Genomic DNA, 26,691 nt, shown 5'->3' on the forward strand with positions numbered 1-26,691 from the left:
TTCTATATTTCCTGTTGGAGAGAGAATGAAGCCCAGTCCTGGTTTCAGCAAGCGATCTCTTCCCAACAAACTTACAGGACAAATTAAAAAGTGGCGTTTTGGGAGAATTGGGTGTGACATTTTTAATGGGGAAGATGGCTGCACTAGTCATGCGTGGTGGGTGTTTTGTTTTTTGGGCACTCACGTGAAATGTGACCTTTTCTCCACAACACCAGCACATAATTTCTTTTTAATCAAATTCCCGTTCCCTTCCCAAAACTCTTACCCTGCTTCTTCCTCATCTGCTGCCACAATTATTAAATATTTTGCATAAAGCTCCATCAATTTATCCTTCCTATGTCAGAAAGGTGTCAGCTTTCTTTTTCTAATTTTGTAGCACTCTTTCTGCGTGTAATCCTTGGTTAACATATTGTTACAGGCTGCCAGTTGGTTTGTCAACCCAATGTTTTTCAATCCATTGTTTTGTAGCATTATTTGAATTCGCATAAAGAGTCTTATTTAATTGATATTGATATGCACTCCATGGAGTGTGATCTACAGGAATACCATTGCTTGCTTTATAACATGTAGTCCTTCTAGTTCTATATTCTTCAAATGGTTTATCATTGTTTTGTTTTGCTCTTCCAATGGCCGTATAATTAGGTTTTTGTCTAAATCTAGCAGAAGTGCGCTCTATTAACCCTTGAACTCGATGATTAAGTTCCCTGCTGATGTGTAAAAGTACTTCGTTTTTATGTTTTGGATTCCAATCTCCCATCATGCTATGCCAATCTCCCTTCATTGCTGTCATCCAAATCTGTTGTACTTCCACACCATTTAAGTAGTAGGGCTTTCTCAAGTCTTCCATTCTATGGACTAATTCTGTTACATCAAATTCATGAGATATGATACCTTTTATGGCTGTTTTCACATGATCTTGAGTCCCATTTTTTTAAAAATCATTTGTTGTGTTTCTTATTTTATCCTGCATGTTAACTATATATATATTTTTGTGTGTTGAGCTGGGCAGCAAAGCCATATTGTGTTATCCACAAATTTAGATGTTTTATTTTAGAAGGACATTGGCTTTCTACAAACTTCCTGTCCTTACACATTGTTTGTTTCAGTTCTTGGTGTTTCAACCATTTTTCTGTTTGTTTTTCCCTTGTTGGAGTCAGTGGTTCAACTAAGGTGACTATACTGACTTCCCCATGAACGGGGTGACAATTACTTTCTGTATGAGGTAATTCTCAAGCTTCTACCGCAAGTGGCGTAGAATTCTTGCCTCTAGATCCTCAAACAGTTGCCACTTTTCATTTCTTGTTCAAACGAGGGTACGAACCTCCACTCACACGTTTACACATGCACATGTTTCACGGAGCTCAAGTACATACAGTACACACGTTGCCCTTTACTCTGTTTTATAGACTAATTTTTCTACTCAATAGGGACTAGTATTCTTGAGGTTTGTTTCTGCTGCAGTCGCCCAGACGCGCAAATTCACTCATTCCTCATGAGTGTGTGAGTTTTCTACACACCAGACATGCCTTTATGTCCTTTTCTTGGCTTCTTGTCAACCCTCAATTTCCAGACACAAAACCGAGGCCCAGTTCTGGAAAGGGTCTCAAGTGCCATGGCCACGGTCTTTGCCTGGACGTCGGCTCAGACCCTGAAAACCTCCGGTATCTTGAGATCCGTCTCGAAGGACCAAGTAAATGTCAGGTTTACCAATTAGACATTCGTTAAACATGATAAAAAGGAAGCAAAGACACGAGTTCAAGTTTGACAGCTCGGGAGGAGAGGAACTATCTAATACAATTCACCACTGTACTCTTAGATTATCCTCTCCTCGGCACCTCTATTTATTTGGTTTCAAAATGCCCCTTATTTACATGGATGTTACAAAAAGGAGACGGGAGAACAAAACCTAGTTGGAAACAAAGTGTACTTGTTTGTTCATATGTGTGTGTGTGTGTGTGTGTGTGTGTGCATGTGTGTGGAAGATCGCTGTGTACATGTGAGGTCATCATTTCTTTAACAGACAAGAGGTGTGCCTGGTTCGAACAGTTCTGATGATTATATGCTCTTGTTCCTGTGCTATCTCTTGTTAAGCAACTGCCACGGTATCTAAAGCAGAGCGAAGCATTGTTTTTTATTGGAAGCAGATGTATGGTAATTATAGTCACAATTATTCCTACAGAGATAATTCTACCCCATGACCCCTTACTATTCTGAGGGACACTGGAGCACTTCAATCTCTGATTGTGAATGATGTTTTGCCTTTTTCTCCAGAGTCTTCAGGTAAATTCGATATTATTCTCTAGGGTATAAGTGGCAGTTCTCTTGCTCCTTTGCTTTTTGTAAAACAGACTTCAGATCTAGTTTCTGACACCACTGAGTTTGGTGTTCTTGACTACTCCAGTTCTGGGTGTTGATTTGTTGATTGGCAATGAATTTATGGGGGCTCGTGTTGGTGCTGATCTTCTTGTCAGTTTCTCCAGAGTGTTACCAAGTACAGAGAACTTGGAGTGTGACTTTTCGGGTATTTTTCCATCTCGTGCGGTGACTCATTTGATGTCAAAAGACATTTTGTCTAAGACTTCTTTCCCAAATGATTCCATTTGTGATTTATCAGATACATTTATGTTTCATTCTTTAGCCTCTGAGGCTGATGACTTATCTTCAAACTCTTCATTTGTTGAGTGGTGATCACATTTTCTCAAGCAAGCAACTTATTAGTGCGCAGAGTGACAATGTTGAGCTGCAGAGGTTGGCAATCAATGTTGTTTCTTTCGACGAGGCTGGTAAGGATCCAGCTTGGTATTAATTCCAGAATGGTGTTTTGATGATGAAGTATAGGTCACTGGACATTTCTGCGGAGGATGAATGGAAATTACATCATCAAAATTGTAGTTCCAAAAGTTTTTTCGAGGTCATGTACTTTCATTGGCACATAAAAGTCCTTTGGCAGGTCATCTAGGGGTAAAAAAAAAAAAAAAAACTTGAGAAAATTTTAGCACATTTCTTTTGGCCCAGTCTAAGGAAAGATGTTGCTGAATTTTGTAAGACCTGTCATGTATACCAAGTTGTTGGTAAACCAAATCAGAAAATTCCTCCTGCTCCTTTAAAACCTATTCCGGCTTTTGAGGAACCTTTCAGTCGCGTTATCATTTATTTTGTTGGTCCACTGCCAAAAACCAGATCAGCTAAACAGTATCTTCTCACTATCATGTGTGCTTCTATCAGATTTCTGGAGGCTATTCCTATACGTCGGATTGTTGCTCCTGTGATCATCAAGGCTTTAATCAAATTTTTCACTTTATTTGGGTTGCCAAAAGTTCTCCCGTTGGATCAGGGCTGAAATTTTATGTCCAAGGTGCATTGTGCAACAATGTTTCAGTTGGGCATAGAACAGGTTAAGTCCAGTGCTTATTATCCAGAGTCTCAGGGAGCATTAGAAAGGTTTTCATCAAACTTTGAAGAATATGATCAAGACTTCTTGTTTTGAGACAGAGAAAGTCTGGGATGAAGGTGTGCATTTGTGGTTGTTTACTGTCAGGGAATCAGTTCATGAAAGTTTAGGGTTCAATCCCTTTGAGGTTATTTTTGGTCACAATGTATGCGGGCCACTAACACATCTGAAACAGCAATGGCTCAGTTGCAATCTTGAGATTAACCTTTTGGGCTATGTTTCTACCCTTCAGAACAGGCTTTCGAAAGCTTGTGGGGTGCCCCGACAAAACCTAAAAACTTCTCAAGCCAAAATGAAACAAAATTATGACAAAAAGTCAAAAGAAAGAAGTTCATTCCTGGTGAAAAGATGTTAGTCTTACTTCCCATTCCTGGCCAACCACTCAGAGCAAGATATCAGGGTCCATTTCTAATACACAAAAGGTTAGCAACACAGACTTTATTGTCCTGACTCCTGGCTGTCATAAACACACAAGGTTATGTCATGTGGACATGATTAAGAATGATCATGTTTGACCTTCTGAAGGGCTTCTGGCAGGTGCCGCTCACAGACCGTGCTAAGAAGTTTGTGACATTCGCTACACCCGGCGGACTGTGTCAACACATAGTGATGCCGACTTGAAGAATGCCCCAGTAATGTTCCAAAGGCTCATCAACAACGTGACATCGGGTCTGGAAGGTGTCAAAGGCTACATGAATGATGTCACCATTTACACCACCGAATGGGATGTTCACCTGAAGAGGATTTGGGAGTTATTCGAGACACTGTCGGCAGGGAAACCGACTGTTGATCTTGCGAAGTGTGAGTTTGAAAAGGCCCAAGTTGAATGTTTGGGTCATGTTGTAGGGCGCGGCCTGGTACAACTAGTTGGTGCTGACGTTGAGGCTGTTGAACATTTCCCAATTCCACGGTGTCAGAGAGAGCTCATGAGATTCCTGGGCATAACAGGCTATTACAGGAAATTTTGCCGAAATTTCTCTGATGTTGTGTCTCCACTTACTAAACGTTTGGGGAAAAGACTTACATTTCGGTGAGATGGAAGTTGTCAAGCTGCATCTGAAAAAGTCAAAGCCATACTCATGAATTCTCCAGTGTCGCAGACACCAAACTTTAAATTGCAAATTGATGCAAATGATGTAGGTGCAGGTGATGTCCTGATGCAAGAGGATGACTCAGGTCTTGATCATCCAGTGTGCTACTTTTCCACAACGTTTGATAAACACCAAAGAAATTCTTCAACCATTGAAAAGGAAACTGAGTCTTTTATTGGCTTTGCAGCATTTCGAAGTGTACTTAGGTACTAGAACATTTCCGATTGAAGTATTTACTGATCATAACCCATTGACTTTCCTTTACAAAATGAAGAACAAAAATCAGAGACTTATGAGGTGGCGTTTGTGTTTGCAAGGATTACATTTTGTGATCAAGCATCAAGTTATTATACAAACATTCACTTAAATGTCTATACGAAAAAATAAATGTGAGGGTAGAGCGCGTCATCCCTGCACAAAGTTTGCAGAAGTGTCATTCTACGACATCCAAGTGGTTGCCATATTGACTGCATCCTCTATCCATTACGTCACCCGGACATTCGCCGATGTAAACACGCGGTGCACTCTACTATGGGAGACGAACACGCCCCTTCTGACACCACACAACCGAGAGAAGTTACCGGGGCAATATTACACTATTTTTTCGAGCCATAGTCAGATGAAATGCAATTTGAAAACCGCCAAGCCAAACCACCTCCCTCCTCTCCATCGTGGCTCATCGCAGCCGGCTGGTGTGGCTCATTTTCGGTGGCTTATCACGGAGCCGAGCCATGCTGCTTTAGGGGGTTGTTCATAGCCGCTGCAGTACGCGATAAACTACATCGTTGAGCGTTTTGTTTGAGACCAATTACGTGGTCTGCCCCAAACTATCATTTTTTTAGTAGCTGTACACACACCTACCTGTCATTTGGAACCAACAAAGCTCTCATCCTCTGCACCTGTGCAATCCATTTTTCACGACGAACCGGGTATCTTGCAAACTTATGAAGGGTAAATCCATTCTCCCGAGTGTTCAAGCAATGTCCAGCAATGCAACGAGGCGGCATTTTGTCTAACACGAAGGAACAACAAGCTACCTTCCCGGAGGTAAAACTAATGGAAACAAATGAGTCCACTTGGGGGTGCTTCTGTACTTTACGTCACTTCCTGCTTCTTCTTGAAAAAAAATCCCTCGAGAGGATTTTCATGGCGGGAGTTACAAAAAGCTGTATACGTCAAAATCATGTTTTGTGGTGAAAAAAACGCATCGGCCCATATTGACTGCCGTTTTTTCATTAATAACATACTAAAAATCATTCATTCCATGACATTACCCCTTTAAGGGAGAGAATGTTATATAAATGTGTATATATAGTCTTTATTCTATTTATTGTCCTTTCGTATTTTATTGAGTTATTATAATGCGGGGCTTTTCTGATGCGTAATTCTGGAATGTTCTGAGAAGTGCTTATTTAAGGACAAGAAGGACTGTTGACAGGAGCTTCTTCTGACCACTGCGGCCTTTGGACAAGTACACAAGTACACGGATGCTGCACTGCATTCTCCCTTTCGTTTTTTGGACATTTCTGGAACATTCATTCCCTTGAAATATTTGCTGGAATGAACATTTGCCTGTTTGGGAACATTCGTTGGACTTTGGTGACTATTCGGTCTTTCAACTTCTATTTTGTTTTGCGTTGTGTGTGTGATTAAATTGTCTTAAATTCAATACAACTGCTTTGTCATAGATTGATGTTTTGAGTAAGGAGATTTATTCTAAATTTGAGTAGGGAGATTTATTCTAAATTAATCAAAGAGCAGGTTAGTCAAAGATGTGCAATACCTGATCATGTTGTCCTAGCAAAAGTTGTGTCCATCCGCAAGCCTGGTGGATGCAGTCCAACATTCGGACGGCCTGGAAAGAAGATCTTAAATGGGGACAGATTGTATCGAGGAAGCACGCGCTTCCTCATATCCAGCAAAATAATTGACAGACACTTGATCTTTACTCAATTTGGCTTTTAGAATCCAATGTTCTTTTTGTACTGCACCGCTGGATTGGTGATGGTATCTTCAATGTGCTTTGAGGTCAAATTGTAGTCTATCTGAAAGCTGAGTCATCCCTTGATTTAGTGTCTACCATTGTCAGACGAAAGTATTTCAGGAATTCCCCATCTCTGAATAACAATGCTTTTGCCATTGTAACCACTGACACATGCTTCGCTGGAAACATTCCAATCCATTTTGAACATGCCAACCATAACTACACAATATTTCTTTCCTTCACAGCGTGTTAATTCTACTAAGTCCATCAGTACAATTGGAATGGCCCTGTAGGTGATGGGTCTGTTGTGTGAGTGGCCGCAGTTTACCAGAATTAAAGTGAGCAAATTTGAGGCAAGGTTTACAAAAATCGGCTGCGAAAGCAGAAAACCCTTTTCTAAACCAATGATATTGTACTGCGGAAATCATACACCCTTTTTCACCATGGTCCAACCATCCCTCATTTTAGTGTACCAAAAGAAAAGACCTTGAGGAGACAAGGCTTACCATCAGGGCCCATCCAAATGCCATTCTCAAAAGTTGCCCCGCACTGTTACCACACAGCACGTTCAATGGAGTAGTGACTGAAGGTAGACGGGTGGCGAGTGGGCAGTGGCGAGGGAGGAGTGGAATGAAAGAAGTGGCAGGCATGATGCAGCCTTGGCGATGGCCTCCACACATACATTTCCTGGAGAGACAGGGTCAGACAAGTTGGTGTGTGCACATGTACACACCACTGTAAGAAATAGAAGGACAGCATCGAGGAGACCTGAAACCTTGTCATGGTGAAGAATTGGGTTGCCATGACATTTTAAATTTCGCAGTGGTGCCAGAGGATGCCAATAGCAGGAGTCTGTGTAAATGGTGACAGATTTTCCCTCCACCAAACAACAGGCTTCTGTGAGTGCCACCAACTCAGCTGCTTGCGACAAGTAATGTGACAAGAGTTGGGATGAAGCCTCAACTCCAAAATATTCAACCACCGCAAAGCCGCTGCGGCAGGAACAAGGAAGCAGAACTGGAGGTGGCAGATATGAAGATGTTGAGGTTCTCTCAAGGAGTGAGCAGATTGGATAGGATTAGAAATGAGCTCATTAGAGGGACAGCCAAAGTTGGATGTTTTGGAGACAAGGTTCGAGACAGTAGACTTCGATGGTTTAGACATGTCCAGAGGTGTGAGAGTGAGTATATTGGTAGAAGGATGCTGAGGTTGGAGCTGCCTGGCCAAAGGGCGAGAGGAAGACTAAAGAGAAGGCCCAACACTCACATTTGAAAAATGTACGGGTGTGGTCAGTTATGCCCACAGATATAAAGTTACAGGTGTGGTCCACCAGTCATGCCCGCAGATATAAAGTTGTGGGTGTGTGATCTGTATGTAATTATGAGTGCACCACTTTAAGAGCGGAGGGGGGGAGTGTCAGGTAAAATAGGAAGTAGAAGTAGGCTGAGCAGCAACTCATTGTTATTGACCGTGTGCTTCCATGTAAAAAAATAAAGACATCAGGCTGTGGTTCTAAGCACTGGATTGTTTTTCATGTGCACTGTGTGCGCGACAATTGCACAATTCCGCATTGGCGCAGCTTCGAGGGAACATTGGTCAAGACTACAGAAAATTAGCAACGTCTTTCAATACCTACGTATTTCTCCTCGTAACAAATTTTACACGTGTGATTTTTCGTGCTCGACTGGACATTTGCGGGTGTGATGGCGCTCGGGCCCATATGCGCCTGTCAAATCACAGTGACTGTTGTATCTGAGCCAACATACGGCAGACAAGTGTGATGAGCGTTGCTATTGCAAAATAAAACTTACACAGTGGGGCACATGCAGAGTGAGTGGCGGTTACTTCACAAAGTCATGTGTAGCAAGTACAGCCTGTTCACAATTTGAACTCCTGAATCATCAAGGAAAGCAATGTGTGTATTATTTACCAAACAGTCAACCGTGAGAACGTTCATGTAGGGGGCAGTTTTCAAAAGCATCGTTGGTCTGGAATTTCTTTCTCTAAAGCAATCATCTTATTCTCAGCATGCAGTGTATCAGTTGCAAGCGTATCTTCATTGCAGAGAGTGAGTGATGGATGCAGGTGTGTTTGTGTATCAGCAATCAACTGCACTGCTCCATGGCCAATCAGGAATCAGTCAGACGCAACATCATGTGAGCTGATCCCTGCACAACCCCTCCAATGGTCAGCAATCTTATCTTGCGTCTGTTTGGACAGCCAATTTGCCAATATCCCTTCTCTTCATAATAGTAGCAAGTCATCAAAGTTGTCACTCCCCCAGTTGGCATTGTCGCAGCCTCTTCTACCCCCTCTATGTTTCATGCCTTGTCGAACTAAAAAAATATTTTTCATACTGCTTTGAAATAAATAAAAAAATACACATCTGTGTATTTAGATAGACATCGGTGCTCTCTTATAATGCAATTGAAAATGCGTTAAATGTCTTGATTTTTGATTGAGAGGATTTTCATGGCGGGAGTTACAAAAAGCTGTACATGTCAAAATCATGTTTTGTGGTGAAAAATCGCACGGGTCCATGTCGGCTGTGGTTTTTTTCATTAATAACATACTAAAAATCATGCATTTCATGACAGTGGCCCTTTAATGGGCAACGTTGGGCTGTAGCGCTTCTCTTCATCTCTGCTTGTAGCCGGCACAGCGCTACACGTGACGCTACCAACCAACCTAATTGCATATTCACTTACAGCAGTTCTGCTGCCCAGTGTGTCCATGTAACTTTGTTGCTAGATTTACTGACTTTTCAGAACCAAGTAAGGATTTATTGTCTCCAAAGAAGCGCCATAACTAGCAACTTTCAGTTCAAGTGTTGCTGTATTGCTGTATATCGAGTGTGAGGTTTTTCTCCCTGTGTCTGTCTCTGCCTCTGAGTGACAGAGGAGCAGCTGTAGTGGGTGTGTCGTCACTTTTGGCTGTGTGCCTGAGATCTCTGGTTTTAGTCGAGCCACAGTGACCATGACAAAAGGGCTGCAAATACCAACAGTTAACAGGTAGTTTTACTGGGCCACGTTTCATTCAGTATTTCGTTTGCTCCATTGTGCAACAGCAGAAACGGAAAATATGCAAATGGGAAAAACTTCATGAGGAATTCGGCTCTATTGAAATACTGTGTGTAAAAGTACAGTAACTGAAATTTTTTTAGAGGAACATTTTAATTTAAAGGACATTCCTTTGTTTTATACTGACCTTTTTGCACTGCGGGATAGGTCTTTATTTGGATATTTGTATTTTTAATTTATATTTGCAGATATTTAGAGTTTTACTTTAAGAATGCAGGTGTCACATGCACAAAGTAAACTGTACTGTAAACTAAATACACTAAGTAAACAGATTAACTCAAGGAAATTGTTTTGGTCATTTATTGAACATATGAAAATATTTTGTGGAGAAAGTACAGGAGAGAAAGAAGGAAAGGAATAAACGTTGAAGCACTCTGGTTAAATGTACAAAATATAAGGTACAATTGTTGAAAATGACGCTTCTCCAAAGCTTGGGGGGGGGGGGGCTTACTAGTGTATGTTTTGATAACTTGATTCACACTGTAGCAGCTGAAAATGTTCTGGAAAATAATTTCAAGAAAAGAGTGGGCTGGATACTTGAGAAGCAGATCTTGGGGTAAAAAAGTCTGTTCACCCCTGAGCTAGAGACTCACTTCTTTTTTTTTGACATACTCAGAAATTTATGCCGGGCTAGATTAAATCATCCAACAGGCCCGGGGGTTTTACATGCCTGATCTACACAATCATCAGTTTCTTTGCACTTTTTCACTTTTCCCTGATCTAAATTCTTTTGACTCTTGTCTTGCTTATTACCCTCTGTCAACCATATTTCCAGACAGTGGTTTTTCTCAAGGTCTTCTAAATCCATCCATCTGCCTATTTTCTGAGCCGCTTATTCTCACAAGGGTCATGTGAGTGCTGAAGACTCTCCCAGCTGTCATCGAGCAGCAGTCGGGTTACACCCTGGACTCATTGCCAGCCCATCCCCTGGCACACCGAGACAGAGAACAGTCACACCTCAATCACACCTAGGGGCAATTTAGAATCCCCAATTTATGCATGTTTTTTGGGGTGTGGGAGGAAATGGGAGTGCCCGGAGAAAATCCACGCACGCACAGGGAGAACAAACAAACTCCACACAAGTGGGGAACCTCGATCCTCAGAACTGAGAGGCCAATGCTCTACCGGTATTACACTGTGCCGCCTCTCCTAAATCCTGAATTTTAATTGTTTTGTTCTTCTTTAAAGTACTTTTCTCTTTCTCAAACTTTCTTTTAAATGTTCTAACTGCCAGATTCTTAGCCTTCCCATGATTGGAAAACCATAGTCAGTTACTTATTTATCTAACCACGATGAAGATTTCTCCCCATATTTTGCCTGATATTGGTCACAATTTGTGATGTGTACATTGGTAAATCTCTGTTTTTGCTCTTATCACTGTTTTTGCTCTTTCCACTCCCCACTTTTCAGAAGCGCTTCTCTTTATCACAATATTTGGATGTCTTTGAAGTTGTTGGGGACTCGAACTCCGAATTGTTGAGTCTTGGGGACTCAAACCCCTTACTGCCAGATCTTGAGGTACCAAACCCCTCACTAAATTTAATCCTGCGAACTGTATCCCTCGCGATCAGGTCTTGTATCACTGAACCCCTCACTGAAATTAAACCTGGGGCCTTGAACCCCACACTGAACTTTATGGTACGGACTCAAACCCTACCAATGGAACATGGGGAGAGCAACTATCAATAGCCCTTAATAAAAGACGAGATTGTTCCTACCAAAGATCAAGAAATAAATGATAAAATTCTTTACCATAGTTCTTTGTTATGTTTCATTTGGAATCCCGAGTTAATAGCCAATCATGGAAGGTAGCCACCCAGTACCCCGTCCTAATTCTTGAGTAAGGTGAAGACGAGTGCTGTCCTCCTGAATGATCACTGGTTACTGGTCCAGAGATCCTCTGTATCAGCGATCAATCCTGCAACCCCAAAGCCTCTGGTGGACCAGAATTTCCTCAAAGCCTTCTGGAAGTCATTTTCAATGGCTTCATTGAATTCCTCACATGTCATTGTTTTTGCCGACAAATCTACATTATGTCTGGTTACACAGTACTCATCAGATGCCTCTGTAGTGTTTTGGCAAAATATTTTTCTGACACATTAGGCAAAGAGACAATCTTGTCTGTGTGGATTTTTATTACAAAAAATAGGGAAGTCATTGCAAAGAGAGGAAAACATACAAATCTTGTCACTCCTAACTAAAGTTCAGACTAAAAGTCCTTTCGTTAGTGTAAAGTGTGTGTGCGTGCGTGTGTGTGTGTGTGTGTGTGTGTGTGTGTGTGTGTGTGTGTGTGAGAGAGAGAGAGAGAGAGAGAGAGAGAGAGAGAGAACAAAACAGTTTTATATGGACTTCTGTATACACATGGAACCTGTAAGAACAACATCACAAACGAAACAGCCTTACTGGGAGAACTATAAGCTACAAAAGGACAAAACCTGTGAAACTTGAAGGTGCAACTAATAGAAGTAAGATTTAGTATAGATGTATTAAGGCCATAGCTCAAGTTGGCCAACTCAACAATGGAGGTCCAGAACATCGTCCACTCTAAATAAATATCCAGCACCTACCCGGCAGATGCTGGAAGTGCTGCTAGAGGTGGGACTTGAACCTTCTTCTGACAGTAGACTCTGCCATAGGGTCCCACCATTTGGTAGAAATCGATTGACAGCTCTGTCCCTCTCTTTACTTAATTGTACAAGAGGGAAGAAGTCCAACGATATGGCCAAAAAATTAATCATCGAACCCCAGCATTGGAGGTACTGGTGCCAACTGCACGTTTGACATGCTTATGGCTAAACATGGGGTTTGTCAGTCTGTAACAAGCACAGAAACCCAGTAAAACAACATGACTGGGCTTCCTCCCAATCATACCCTTCCAAGTGTTACTGTCTTTACCCACATGAGTATTGAGGTACCCCAGACTATCTGCAGCCCAAAGGAGTGCACAATTCCTGTGTGTCCTGTAGGCCGGTCCCAAGCCCGGATAAATGCAGAGGGTTGCAGCAGGAAGGGCATCCGGCGTAAAACTGTGCCAAACATATATGAGCATTCATCAAACTAATTCCATAAGGGATAGGTCGCGGCCCGGGCTAACTACGCCCGCCCCTGGCACTGTTAATCTGCAAGGCGTAGGTAGAAATTCAGATAATGTCGGTCGAAGACAAAAAAGAGAACGAAAGCGGCTTAGTGGACAGAAGAAGAGGCATGCACAGACCCTACAACTGTGTGTAGGGACTTTTAATGTTGGGACTATGACAGGAAAATCTCGTTAGTTGACATGGTGATTAGGAGAAAGGTTGATGTATTGTGCATCCAAGAGAGCAAGTGGAAAGGGGGTAAGGTGAGAAGCTTAGGAGCAGGGTTTAAATTATTTTACCATGGAGTAGATGGGAAGAGAAACGGAGGAGGGATTATTTTAAAGGAAGAGCTGGCTAAGAATGTCTTGAAGGTGAAAAGAGTATCAGATGGAGTGATGAGGCTGAAATTTGAAATTGAGGGTATTGTGTATAAAGTGATTAGTAGCTATGCCCCACAGGTAGGACGTGACCTCGAGTTGAAAGAGAAATGCTGGAAGGAACTAGACAAAGTAGTCCTGAGCATCCCAGAGAAAGAGAGGGTTGTGATTGGTGTAGATTTCAATGGACATGTTGGTGAACACTTATTTCCAGAAGAGACAGGAACATAGAGTGACATACAAGAGCGGAGGTAGAAGCATGCAGATGGATTATATTTTGTGCAGACGATGTAATCTGAAGGAGGTTACCGACAGAAAGGTAGTTGTGGGGGAGAGTGTAGCTCGACAGCATAGGATGGTGCTGTGGAGGATGACTCTGGTGGTGAGTAGGAAGATTCTGAAGACAAAGGAAGAGCAGAGAATCAGGTGGTGGGAGATGAGAAAGGAAGAATGTTGTGTGGCCTTTTGGAAAGAGGTGAGACAGGCTCTAGATAGACACGAAGAGCTAAGACTGGAATACTACTGCCAAAGTACTCGGAGAGGCAGGCAGGAGAGTACTTGGGTCTCTTCTGGTAGGAAAGGGGAGAAGGAGACTTGGTGGTGGAACCCCAAAATACAGGAAGTTATCCAAGGAAAGAGATTAGCAAAGAAGAAGTAGGACATGGAGAGGACTGAGGAGAGGCAGAAGGAAAACATTGAAATGCAACGTAGGGCAAAGATAGAGGTGGCGAAGGCTAAACAAGAGGCGGATGACGGCATGTACACCAGGTTGGATACGAGAGAAGGAGAAAAGGATCTCTACAGGTTGGCCAGACAGAGGGATAGAGATGGGAAAGATGTGCAGCCAGTAAAGGTGATTAACGATAATGATGGAAATATGTTAATTGGTGTCAGTATTGTGGTAAGTAGATGGAAAGAGTGAATGAAGAAAATGGCAAAGAACGTAGAGTCGAAGAGGCAAGCATGAATGACCGGGAAGTGGTATTGATTAGTGAGGGAGAAGTTAGAAAGGCACTGAACTCAATGAAAAATGGAAAGACAATTGGTCCTGATGACATACCAGTGGAGGCATGGAAGCAATTTGGAGAGGTGACTGTGGAGTTTTTGACCAATTTATTCAATCGAATACTAGCGGAAGAGAAGATGGCAGAAGAATGGAGGAAAAGTGTTCTTGTCCCCATTTTTAAGAACAAAGGCGATGTTCAGAACTGTGGAAACTATAGAGGAATAAAGATGATAACCCACACGATGAAGTTATGAGAAAGAGTAGTGGAGGCTATCCTCAGGACAGAAATAAGTATCTGCGAGCTACAGTATGCTTTCATGCCTAGAAAGAGTACCACAGATGCATTATTTACCTTGAGGATGCTCATGGAAAAGTACTGAGAAGGTCAGAAGGAGCTACATTGTGTCTTTGTGGACAGAGAAAGACGTATGACAGAGTACCAAGAGAGGAACTGTGGTACTGGATGCGCAAGTCTGGTGTGGCGGAGAAATATGTTAGAATAGTACGGGACATGTTTGAGGGCAGCAGAACAGTGGTGAGATGTGCTGTATGTGTGTCAGAAATTTAAGGTGGATGTGGGACTGTATTAGGGATCCGCAGTGAGCCCTTTCCTGTTTGCGGTAGTAATGGATAGGCTGACAGATGATGTTAGACTGGAATCCCCTTGGACTATGATGTTCGCAGATGATATTATAAGGAGGCGGAGGAACAATTAGAAAGATGGAGCCACGCACTGGAAAGGGGAGGAATGAAGATTAGCCGAAGTAAAACAGAATATATGTGCATGAATGTGAGGGGCGGAGGAGGAAGAATGAATCCCCAGGGAGAAGAGATAGCGAGGGTGGACGACTTATACAATAAAGACAACAATAAAGAGCAATGGAGAGTGTGGTAAGGAAGTGAAGAAACGGGTGCATGCGGGGTGGAACAGTTGGCGGAAGGTGTCTGGTGTTCGATGTGACAGAAAAGTCTTCGCCACGATGAAGGGAAAAGTTTATAAAACAGTGGTGAAGCCGGCCATTTTGTATGGATTAGTGACGGTGGCACTGAAGAAACAACAGGAAACAGAACTGGAGGTAGCAGAAATGAAGATGCTGAGGTTCTCATTTAGAGTGAACAGATTGGATAAGATTGGAAATTAGCTCATTAGAGGGAAAGCCAAAGTTGGATGTTTTGGAGAAAATGTTAGGGAGAGGAGACTTCGATGGTTTGCACATGTTCAGAGGCAAAGAGGAAACCGGAGCCCCTGGAGAAAACCCACACAGGCAAGGAAGGTCATGTAAACTCACAAAAGAGTGAATATATTGGTAGCAGGGTGCTGAGGATGAAGCTGCCAGGCAAAAGAGCGAGAGGAAGACCAAACAAAAGGTTGATGGATGTTGTTAGGGAGGACATGAGGACAGTAGGTGTTCGAGAGGAAGATGCAGGAGATAGGCTTAAATGGAAAAAGATGACACGCTGTGGCGACCCCTAATGGGACAAGCTGAAAGGAAAAGAAAAAGAAGAGTATCGAAGTTCCCCAGCAGAACAAGGGAATCTCCAGTGGGACGTTCTCTACAACACCTCCTCCAGTTACTCTGAAAAAGTCGCATAACCTGAACTACTGTTTGGTACATGGGCACAAACAACAGTCAGGATCTGTGCTTGCACTCAAACTCACAGGGAGGATAGACTCTCGGTGCCGCTCACCGTGAGGAACTCTATCGTGAAAGACTCAAACACTTCTCAAGATGGCTGGTACCAGAGCCCAAACTGTGTGTAAGTGAGTTCGACTATATCGAGTCAGAATTTTTTCAACCTTGCAAACTACCCACCACATTATCAGGCTCCTTACCCACCACAGAGGTGACATTTATTGTCCCAAGACCCAGCTTCTGAAGTTGGGGATTGGCCCACCAAGTTTCTCACCTTCAACCTCCATCTAACGCCGCCAACAGAGTAAGATGACAGTTCCAGGAGTGGTGAAATTCTCCTAAGTCAATTTAAAAAAAGAGAAAGTTATTTGTTGTCGACAAACACTTGTGCAGTGAAAAGAACCTCAATGTACTGTATTTTACTAATGACAGTGTCGCTAAAAATATCCTGGAAATCCCTGACCATTAACCAACTGTGAAATCTATCATGATACACAAAGGTAGCCTGGATGATCTCAAGCAGCAATCAGATGGACTAAAGTGAGATTTCATTGGTCTAACATAAGTGCAATGTTTGGATTTTGAGGTTTTTATAAGCAGACTTCTCTGCTCATTTGTACAATTTGGAGATGAATATTTCTTGAGGCTACGTCAATTAAATAAGTGATGAAGCAAGGTGTGTACTGCAATATCCACGAGTTTCATTGACAATTTCTGCATTTTAAGATGTGCAGACATCTTGACAAATCTGGCGGTTTCTATCTAAATAGACAAGGAGTTCGGGTTTTGACTGCCAACATTTTTTTACGGTGTACATCATTCACCAGTCCAAAAAGAAAATAATGGAAGTGATTACAAAACTCAAGGACGAAAGGATGCAGTTGCTCCCAAACAATCAGAGAAACAACATATGGGATAAGGGATATAGAAGGCTGAAATACTATCAACTGACATGAAGGGTATTGCTATTTGTGAACATTTTTAAATTATAAATTCTTCCAAAACTTCAGACAACCTCTATGTCTATGAAAGGGTATTGAAAGTGTTCAAATTGCCTTTTCCTTATAGTGTACAGTTTTTTTTTAGATAAATTTGAATCTGAATTCAGATATGAAGGAAAGATTCTTGGGTATCGATTATTGGCAAAAATTTATCGCACATTGATAAATTCCCCGAGACAACCCAAGCACACAGTGGAAATTCCCGAGAAGATTTGTGACGTCATACCGAGCAAAGCAAACATGGCCGGCATGCAAGATCAATTTGAGAACAACGATGAATTCTCCAATAATTCGAGCGATGGACATGATCGTGAAAGGTCCTAAGAAAATAATGAAGAATACAAAGTATATAAAAATGTGAAAGGTTATCTAATTGAGCCAGTTAGACAAAACATAACTTCAAATGCAGATCAAGCGGGTGGCCATGAAGGTGCCGATCCACTCTGTCAGCAGTCAAACCCAGGGAGGAAAACATACTTTGTGCAGGAAACACAGACAGGTGAGTATTTGTGAATTTTTATTTTTATATTATTATTTTTTGGGCCATATATTGATAAATAGAAATGGCTTAGCTACCCTGAATGAATATGTATATGAAGTTTTTGGTCTTGTTTTAAATTTGTGCAAAGACCCTGTATTTTTCTGAACACTTTGACACCAAGTAGCTTGAGTCTAAGTTGGTATATTTTCACAAATAAGGATTTTAAGGAGCAAAATATGTTATTTATATTATTATTTTTCCTGCGAAATTTCGATTAAAAAAAATTGTAATATGAATATATTTTCTTATTTTCAGGTTATTGAGACATATAGACAGATTGTGAGATGGTGTTGGCATGCCGCCTCCATCCTGCTGTATGGCAAAGATTCGTGACACCTTTCCCAAATCAGATGGCCAAGATTACACAGGATTTAAATGGTCTACATCAGTGGTCGGGAATTTATGGCTCGTGAGCCATATCTGACTCTTTTGATGGTTGCATATTTCTCACACAGCCCTCATACAACATACGGTACATGTCATATTTGTTGCGTAGGCAATGCAAATGTGGCGGTGACAGTTTGTCAAAGTAGGGTAGCCATAGTTTGGCAGTCGATGCGTGCAGGTGCAGAAGGGTCAAACGCAGATTGTGTCAGAACAACTAATTGTGGAAACACTTTTGCCAAAATCGCTGAAAGAAAAAAACATGAGTCGCGCAGTTTTCGGCAAGAATGGACAGAGGAATCCGCCTCAGGTGGAGAGAGAAAGTTCTGCTGTGTCTAAATTATAATGACAAAATTGCGACAATGAAATACTCAAATATAAAGTACCAGTTAAAAAGTTTGACACGCGGCAACCTATGTTTGCATCAAAATATCCGGAGGGGGCAACAGGAAGAAAGCATGTCAAGAGCTACTTTCCCGATTCCAAGTGCTCTATGATATGAGGTTGAATATTGACTCAGGAAAGGTGTAAATTAGGGTCTTGTCGGATCTCAGTGCGGCTTTTGATACGGTAGATCATAATATACTGCTGAACAGGTTGGAAATGTGTGTAGGACTATTGTAAGGGTTTTTAAATGGTTCAGGTCCTACCTGCGGGAAAGGAGCTACTTTGTAACCATTGGATGTGCGCAATCTCAAGAAATGGCAATGACATATGGGGTCCCTCAAGGGTCAGTTCTTGGACCACTCCTGTTCAGTCTGCATATGCTACCCTTGGGTCAATTTTCTCAAAACTGTAATTTTGACTATCATAGCGATGCACATGACACGTATTTAGCAGTGTCTCCAAATGACTACAGTTCAGTTGAGGTGTTGCGGCACTCCGGTGCTCCTGAGTGCCACAAAGCATGCTGAGAGGATGTAAACAGCGTTTAAAGTGTATGTTTTATGTCAAGTGTTTCTTGAGTCTTTATTTTATTTGTTTTATTAGTTGCTAGTTATGCTATTCCGTTTATTATGGTGTGATTATTTTAGTTTGGTGTGGCACCGTGACTGCGAACACGTTGACTAATGACTTGGCCACACTGTCAGTCTGTGGTGAATGTAAGCTTCTTCTGTTTATAGATGTGAAATACAATTGCTCCCCACTGTCTCTTGAGCACCATCATATGATAGCTTACATGCATGCTAAAACGTGTTGGCATGCATGCTAACACTGTAACCAGTGTGTTCAACTATACTTAATTGGACAAGTCACCCAACAATTTTGCACATAAGGTTTGCTGTCCATTTTGGAGAAAATTTAAGACATTTAAGTGCATCGTATGGTTGCAAAAATATGGTTCTTATTGTACATAGGTATATTAATACTGCATTCATTATTCATTGATTGTTATTATTCACGGGAGTCTAAGGAATGTAACCCCTGTGTATAATGGGGGAACACTGTATGATTCAATTTGCTTTGCTTTGGTTTTGCTTTTGTCCCTATAACTGTATTTGCCATATCACAGCGCAATTGCTATCACTTGGAAAAAATTAAAATATCTTCTTGAGAATTACTCTAAGTATTGGAAACCACATCTTAGGATGCTGAGAACATGAGGACAGGTTGGTAAATGACTGGTCTAGTGGTAAGGCTATACTTCATCAATCCATCCATTTTCATAGCTGCTTATCCTCACAGGGGTTGTGGGGAGTGCTGGAGCTGTACCAGCTGTCAACGGGCAGGAGGCGGGGTGCACCCTGAACTGGTTGCCAGCCAATCGCAGTTGTTTATATGTTGTATTGTCATGACCAGAATACGAGGCTGAACCCAAAATGCACGACTCACAAGACCAGGTATAGTTCGGGAGATGTCTTTATTAAATCCACAGTCAGTACACGGGCAGGCAGTCCAACAAGGCAGCAGTAACAGAATCCGCAGGCATAAGAGGAAGGTCGAGAACGAGGCAGGATTCGGTACACGGAATATCAAGGACGTAGACAAAGGGTTCTGGGAACGTGACATGAGTCCAACGATCTGGCAAAGACCATTCTGCACGGGCGGCAATATACGTGAGCTATAATCACTAAAACGAGACGTAGGTGTGCGCCACATCGGGGACAGACACACCCATGACTGTACCGACCCCCCAATGGCAGGCCCTAGATGGCCCAGGAGGCTCAGGATGTGATGCATGGAAGTCCCTAATGAGAGAGTCAACCACGGACCGGTAAGGGATCCAAGACCGCTCCTCGGGGTCGTAGCCGTCCCAGTCCACTAGCTAATGTACTCCCCCTTCCCCAACAGTGCGACAACAGGAGCCGTCGTACAATGTCAAGAGGACCCCCGTCAACCATGCTTGGGGGGGCCAAGAGGGACAAAAGAGGATACTTGAACCGGTTTAAGCAGGCTGACGTGAAAAGCTGGATGAATCCGTATCGATTTCGGGAGTTTTAACTTCATAGTGACTGGGTTGATCACCTTCGCAATCGGGAACGGTCCAACAAACCTGGGAGCAAGCTTCAGTGATTCCACCCGGAGTGGGAGAGCCTTCGCTGACACCCAGACACGCTGACCCACTCTGTAATTCGGTGCCCTCACCCTCTTAACGGTCTGCTGCAGATTTATGTGTGCGTCTCTTGTGCAGAAGCATCTTATGGGCTTGCTCCTGAAGACTATTTTACTTTTATTGCACTTTCATTATTTGCTTAAATATGACCTTATACGTTTAATCAACGGATAAAGTGTTGCCCATTTCCTCATCAGACAAGGATGTGTTGTGGAGCCGGTGGTTGTCCTTGATCTTTGTACGCAGAAAACCAGCTGGCGCCATACTCCTCTCCCAGGTGTTGCCGTGGAGACGAACGACACCAGATAAGGAGCGGAAAGTTACCATCCCAGCCCAGGATCTGACTGCGGGGGGGGGGGGGGGGGGGGGAACCACTTCTACCATGGACCCATACATATAAAAACTGTGTTACTGGGCAGCTTTTGTCTTCTTCTTTGGCTATCCTGCCAGAAGACACACGTCTTGTGTGCGGCAGATACCTAGATAAGACCCGGACGTCCGTACTGCACATTCCTTTGTAATAAATCCATTTGCTGTTAACTTTTTCTAATCATTGGTCATATCTTCCTCGACTCGTGAACACGTGTAGGGTCCTCGCAAATCCCTACACTCCCAGGTCTGTCTACAGCATCTCACCATGGACAAAGCTGATTGCACCAACAAGTCAGAGTCTATAGATGGGAAGAGAGAGGGCAGACAGCCGTGCACGACATAGAAGGGAGACATACCAGTGGATTCAGAGAGAAGGGAGTTATTTGAGTACTTGACCCAACTTAACTGTTGACTCCATGAGCTTGTGTTGTGAGAAGCCAGGCATTGGAAACTTTTTCTAGGCCCTGGTTTACATTTTCGGTTTGGACATTGGATTCTGGATGATGTCCTCAGGAAAGACTCACGGTGGCCCCTATGAGTAAAAAAAAATATTTCCAGAAATGGGGGACGAATTGAGGACCCCTGTCGGACACCACATCAGTGGGCAGGCCATGTAATATGAATATGTTGCTCATCATGAGCGCACCCGTCTGCTTTGTGGAGGGGAGTTTTTGTAGTGCGATAAAGTGTGCCATTTTGGAAAACTACCAACCACTTTAACTACCGTAAGAAGTACGGTGTGACCCTGTGATGCCGGTACCCCCTTCACAAAGTCTAGCGAGATATGTGACCACGGAAAACGTGGCACAGATAGTGGGTGTAACTCGTCAGTGGGGCTTATGTGCGGCGCACGTAGAATAGGCATTGACGTACTCCCAGATGTCTTTCTTAGTATTTGGCCACCAAAAGCATTGTTCTGGCATGGACGACATCTTGGCTATGCCGAGGTGACATAAAGTGCGGATGGTGTGGGCCCAGTCATTTACACGACTCCGTAGCGGAGGAACGACGAACACCTTGGCTTTAGGGCATCCTTCCGGGCTGCGAGAATCCCTAGTGCGACTTTTACTGCTGTTTCTATTTCCCAGGTAAACGATGATACAAAACATGCTTCAGGGAGGATCGGTGCCAGTTCAGATTCTATTTTCTCGCTATCATGAACTCGCGATAGTGCATCAGGTTTGCCATTCTTTGATCCCGGTCGATAGGACACCACGAAGCGAAAGCTTGTGAAGGAATGAGTTCACCTGGCTTGCCTGGCATTAAGTCGTTTGGCGGATTTCTGGTATTCAAGATTTTTGTGGTCTGTATCTACCACGAAAGGAACCTGAGCCCCCGCCAACCCGTGTCTACATTCTGTCAATGCCGTTTTGACTGCTAAAAGCTCCCAGTCTCCAATATCGTAATTATTTTTCCGCAGCAGTCAATTTTTTGGATAGTAAGGCGCAAGGGTGTATCCTCTCATTGTTCGGACTCCTCTGTGGTAGTACCACTCCTGTAGGTGAATCTGATGCATCCACCTCGGAAGATCACCTGTCAACTTGGGTTCCACTTTAACGAACTGTGGGCTGCTGTGAGTGTATGTAATGGTGCCGCAATGGAACTGAAGTTAAAAAAAAGAATGAATTTTTAACAAAAGTTCGCGAACCCAATAAATATCTCAACCTCCTTACAAGAGCTGGGCATGGGCCAATGGATAACGGCCTCCACCTTGGGGGGGTCCATGCGGACCTCGTCCTCCGCCAAAAGGAACCCCAAAAATGACACAGAGGTTTGGTGGAAATCACATTTCTCTGCATTGACATACAGACTGTGACGCAGCAGCTGCTGCAGAACCACTCGAACGTGATCGACATGGGTTGCTTCTTCTGGAGAGGAGATCAGAATGTCGTCTAAATACACAAAGACATGTCAGTTGAGCATTTCACGTTGCACATCATTGACAAAGTTTTGGAAAACCACTGGCGCATTAGTGAGTCCAAAAGGCATCACTAAATATTCGTAATGCCCAGTGGGCGTGTTGAATGCGGTTTTCCACTCATCTCCTTCTCTTATCCACACCAGGTGGTAGGCACATCTCAAGTCCAACTCGGTAAAGATTTTGCCCCCCTTCAGGAGCTCAAAGGCTGGGGAGAGGGTACCTATTATTGACTGTAATACTGTTCAGTCCTTCATAATCAATGCAGGGCCGTAGGGTTTTGTCCTTTTGTTTCACAAAGAAGAAGCGCGCGCTGGCCGCCGAGGACGAGGGTCAGATGAGTCTCGCTGCCAGCGACTCCTCCACATACTCCCGTCAGGCTTGGTGTTCTGTACCTGAAAGAGAAAAGAGTCTCCCTCGAGGGGGCGAGGCACCAGGCAGCAAGTCTATTGCACATTTATATGGCCTGTGTGGCGAAACTTGGCCTTAAAGGGGAAATCCAGTGCTTTGCTTGAACAGTGTATCAATAGGCCATGTAATATGTACCCTATTTTGACAATGTGATGTTAAATCCTCTATCATTTATTAGTGTTTTGAGAAGATTTTTATCGACAATGACGAATTTTCAGGGGCGCTGCCATTTTCGCGAGTCACATGATCTACATGGGCGTATGTAACGTGTACCGTGTCGTTCCAAACACTGGATTACATCGGACACCATTATGCCCAGCGCTGATTTCTTGGATTTTTCCACATCTGATGAAGAAATAGATGAAGAAATGTAGAACATGTGACTCACGAAAATGGCAGCATTTGGCAGATGTCCGAAGTGACATCCTTGCCCACCTTCCACTGGGGTGAGAGGCAAGTGAAGGGGCATTTCGCCCCCAAGACTTAACATGTCCGGACGACCAGTCGATATGAGGGTTATGCAGCCCCAGCAATGGACTTCCCAAGATAATGTCACTGCTCTGGGTCTCAAAAACATGAAAGCTGAGACGTTCAGAATGTGAATGTTGAAATGTCATGGTGAGCGTCTGGGTGTGGTAGGTTATTTTGCAGAGGAATGTGCCATTTCCCATATATGCGTTACGGGGGCAATGTACTTTGAAGGTCTCCAAACCCAAACTGCTAATAAAACGAGAATTAAGGAGGTTGGCATCTGAGCCTGAATTGATGAAAGCTGTCACCGTGCAGGATTGTCCGCCTAAATTTAGGTTACACAAAGGAGCGTTTGAGCGGGACAGTCCGAGACGTGGTTAAGTCTCACCGTCATGGACACTCTGAGTGCGGGTCCCGCTGGCTTGACCAGGCAGCGAGCCGCTGTGTGACCCGACAGCCCACAGTAGTAACAGCGTCCCTCCCGCAGGCATCGTTCACATTCTTCGGGTGACAGGCGGAGACGGTCCAGTTGCATGGGCTCTTCCGTATAGGCAGGCGCCTGTTGAAGAGCATTGGATTCTCTGAAGCACGGCTGGGAGTTCCCCCGCCGGGCGTTGTCCCGATTCACGAGTCTGTGGTCGATTTTCAGAGCGAGCACTATGAGTGAGTCAAGTTCTGTTGGCAAGTCTATTGGAATTAACCGATCCTTGATAGTGGGTGACAGCCCCTGAACAAAAGCAACCTATTGTTCCACCGGCTCTCGGCTCCCAAAACGTGGAACTCGATGGCGTAGTCGAGACTTTGCGTCGGCCCTGCTGTAACTGATTAATGAATTCGGCGCCTCGTGTTCAGGGTTGTATATTGAAATACCTGCGCCATAGCGATAAGGAAGGGCGTCCACATTCAGCACGTGTCTGTGTCATGGCTCCATTCAGCGGTCGTCCATGCTTCTGCCCTTCCCGTCAGGTGAGATATCATGAACGCAATATTGGCCCAGTCAGTGGGGAAGGCAGCAGACTGTAATTTGAAATGCAGCTCACATTGAGTCATTAAGGGCTTGATAATGCCCGAGTCCCCTTAAAACCTTTCTGGACGGGAGAGCGAAGAGCAGACGACTTTCTGAGCATCAGGATTTGGTGAAGGGGCTGGTTCGGGGGTACAGAGGACTGCCACGGCAGCTGCTGGATCCGGACTGGCGTCAGCTCCACTGGAAGAGGATGCGGGTAAAGATTCCAGCTGGGTCATTACCTCCTGCAGCTGGTGAGCAATCATCTGGTGGAGTCCTTCGTGTTCAGCGAGACGTCGACCTTGTAACTGGAGGGTGTTACACACCGGATCAGAGTCGGCTAGGTCTGTGTTTTGGCCAGATCATTCTTTGATGACCAGTATACGAAGCTGAACACAAAATAGACAAGTCACAAGACCAGGTACAGTTTAGGAGGTGTCTTTATTCAAACCACAGTCGGTACACAGGCAGGCTGTCCATTGAGGCAGCAGTACCAGAATCAGCGGGTGTAAGAGGAAGGTCAAGAATGAGGCAGGGTGCGGTACATGAAATAGCAAGGATTTAGATGAAAGGTTGGTCTGTGACATGTCATGATCCTGCCGCTCCAGCCCGGGCTCTGCGGCTGCCTGTGCGGTCACGCTAATTGGGAGGCACACACCTGTGCCTCATGCGGGCTGATTATCCTGTGTATTTATGACCCCAATGACGACTGGTTCCCCCGCCAGATCGTTGAGCTTCACGCCCCATTCGAGTACTCCCGTATCCCTGATCATCAACCTGTGTGTACCGACCTCCGCCTGTTTTCCGACCGACCCTGTAAGCATGACTCCTTTGACACTTCTGCCATCCATGATCGCTCTCCCGTGTACCGACTCCTGCCTGCCCGCTGACCAGCTCTCTACACCCGACGTCTCAACGAGCGCTGCTGCACCTGACTGCCTCCCCGATCCCCGACCACGAAATAATAAACGTTTCTCCCCAAACTACCTTGCATCTTCCGAGCCTTGCATTTGGGTCCTTCTCCCGTTCCGATGGCGCGTGACAGAATGATCTGGCCAAAACAGGACCCAGCAGGAAAGACCCGGTGTCGCCGGGACCGACGCAAGGTAGACTGTCTGCCGGAGGACCAAGCCTGTCCGATCCGGGTAGGCTCCTTGACGTCCTCCGCTTCCGCGTCTTACGCTCCGCCAGCGAGCTATGAATACGTCCCGACCACAACCCGTCCGGCTCCTCATATTCTTCTAGACTCTGACTTTTCGGAATATGAGGAGGACCATGATTTGTATGACCGGCTGCCTGAGTACGACTACGATGATTGATGAATCTCTTTGCCCGGTCTTTCATCCCAGTCAGTTTGCTCCACCGCACCAAGTTTCCAGCAACCGAACGTCTTCACCCGGTGGGTACAAGTACACCAATCCGTTTGAGGAGACCCGTTTGGCCATCTACCCGGGACCTCCGCATGGTGGCCAGATGAGACCTCCAGGTCGGGCACTCCCTTGTGCCTCCTGCGGCGTGGCAACAAAGACTCCGTCCTCGTCCTCCCACTCCTCGCCGGCAAAGGTGAAACTGGCAGACCCGAAGCTGGTGGCGAAGCTTCCACCCCAGAGGGAGGAGGAGCCGTCAAATCATGAGGCGTTCTGCCGCGAAATACGGGCGCAGATAGAGCGGCAGAGCGCCGAATTGGCGGCTCTCACGGCCCAGGTCCGGCAAGTATTGGCGAACCAGCCAAGCTATGCTTACGTCGCAACTGCGACGGACTCGCTGCTGACGCAGGTTCACGTGGCAGTTGGAAGTGACCCGCTCCCGAGACACGCCCACGTGTCAGTTTCGACTGACTCTCTGCCTACTCTCGTTCACGTCGCCGTGGGAACGGACCCGCCACATTGCCAAGTGCACGCTGCAGTGGGAACGGACCCGCCACCTAGCCAAGCGCATGTAGCTGTGGAAACGGATCCACCTCCTCACCATTCCCACGTCGAAGTTTTGGCTGCTCCGTGCAGAGCTCATGCGGCAGTTGGAACTAACCCGTCCCGACACGCCCACGTGTCGATTTCAACTGACTCTCTGCCGACTCTCGTTCACGTCGCCCTGGAAACGGACCCGCTACTGCGCCATGCTCACGTTGCTGTCCACGAGGTGGCGACGTCTCCACAGCCGCTTCTCGTCCGTGCCCTGGAGTACCAGTGGCGACCGGCCCGCAGTCGCTCCCCGTTCCTGCTTCGTCGGCGACCGGCCCACGGTCGTCCCCTGTTCCTGCTCCGACGGAAGTCGTCCGCCCGAATCGCTCCTTGGGGACCCTGGTGCTTGGCGTCCGGGTCGTCCTCTTGACC

The sequence above is a fragment of the Syngnathoides biaculeatus genome, chromosome 4 (assembly GCF_019802595.1).
Source record: "Syngnathoides biaculeatus isolate LvHL_M chromosome 4, ASM1980259v1, whole genome shotgun sequence".
NCBI lineage: Eukaryota > Metazoa > Chordata > Actinopteri > Syngnathiformes > Syngnathidae > Syngnathoides > Syngnathoides biaculeatus.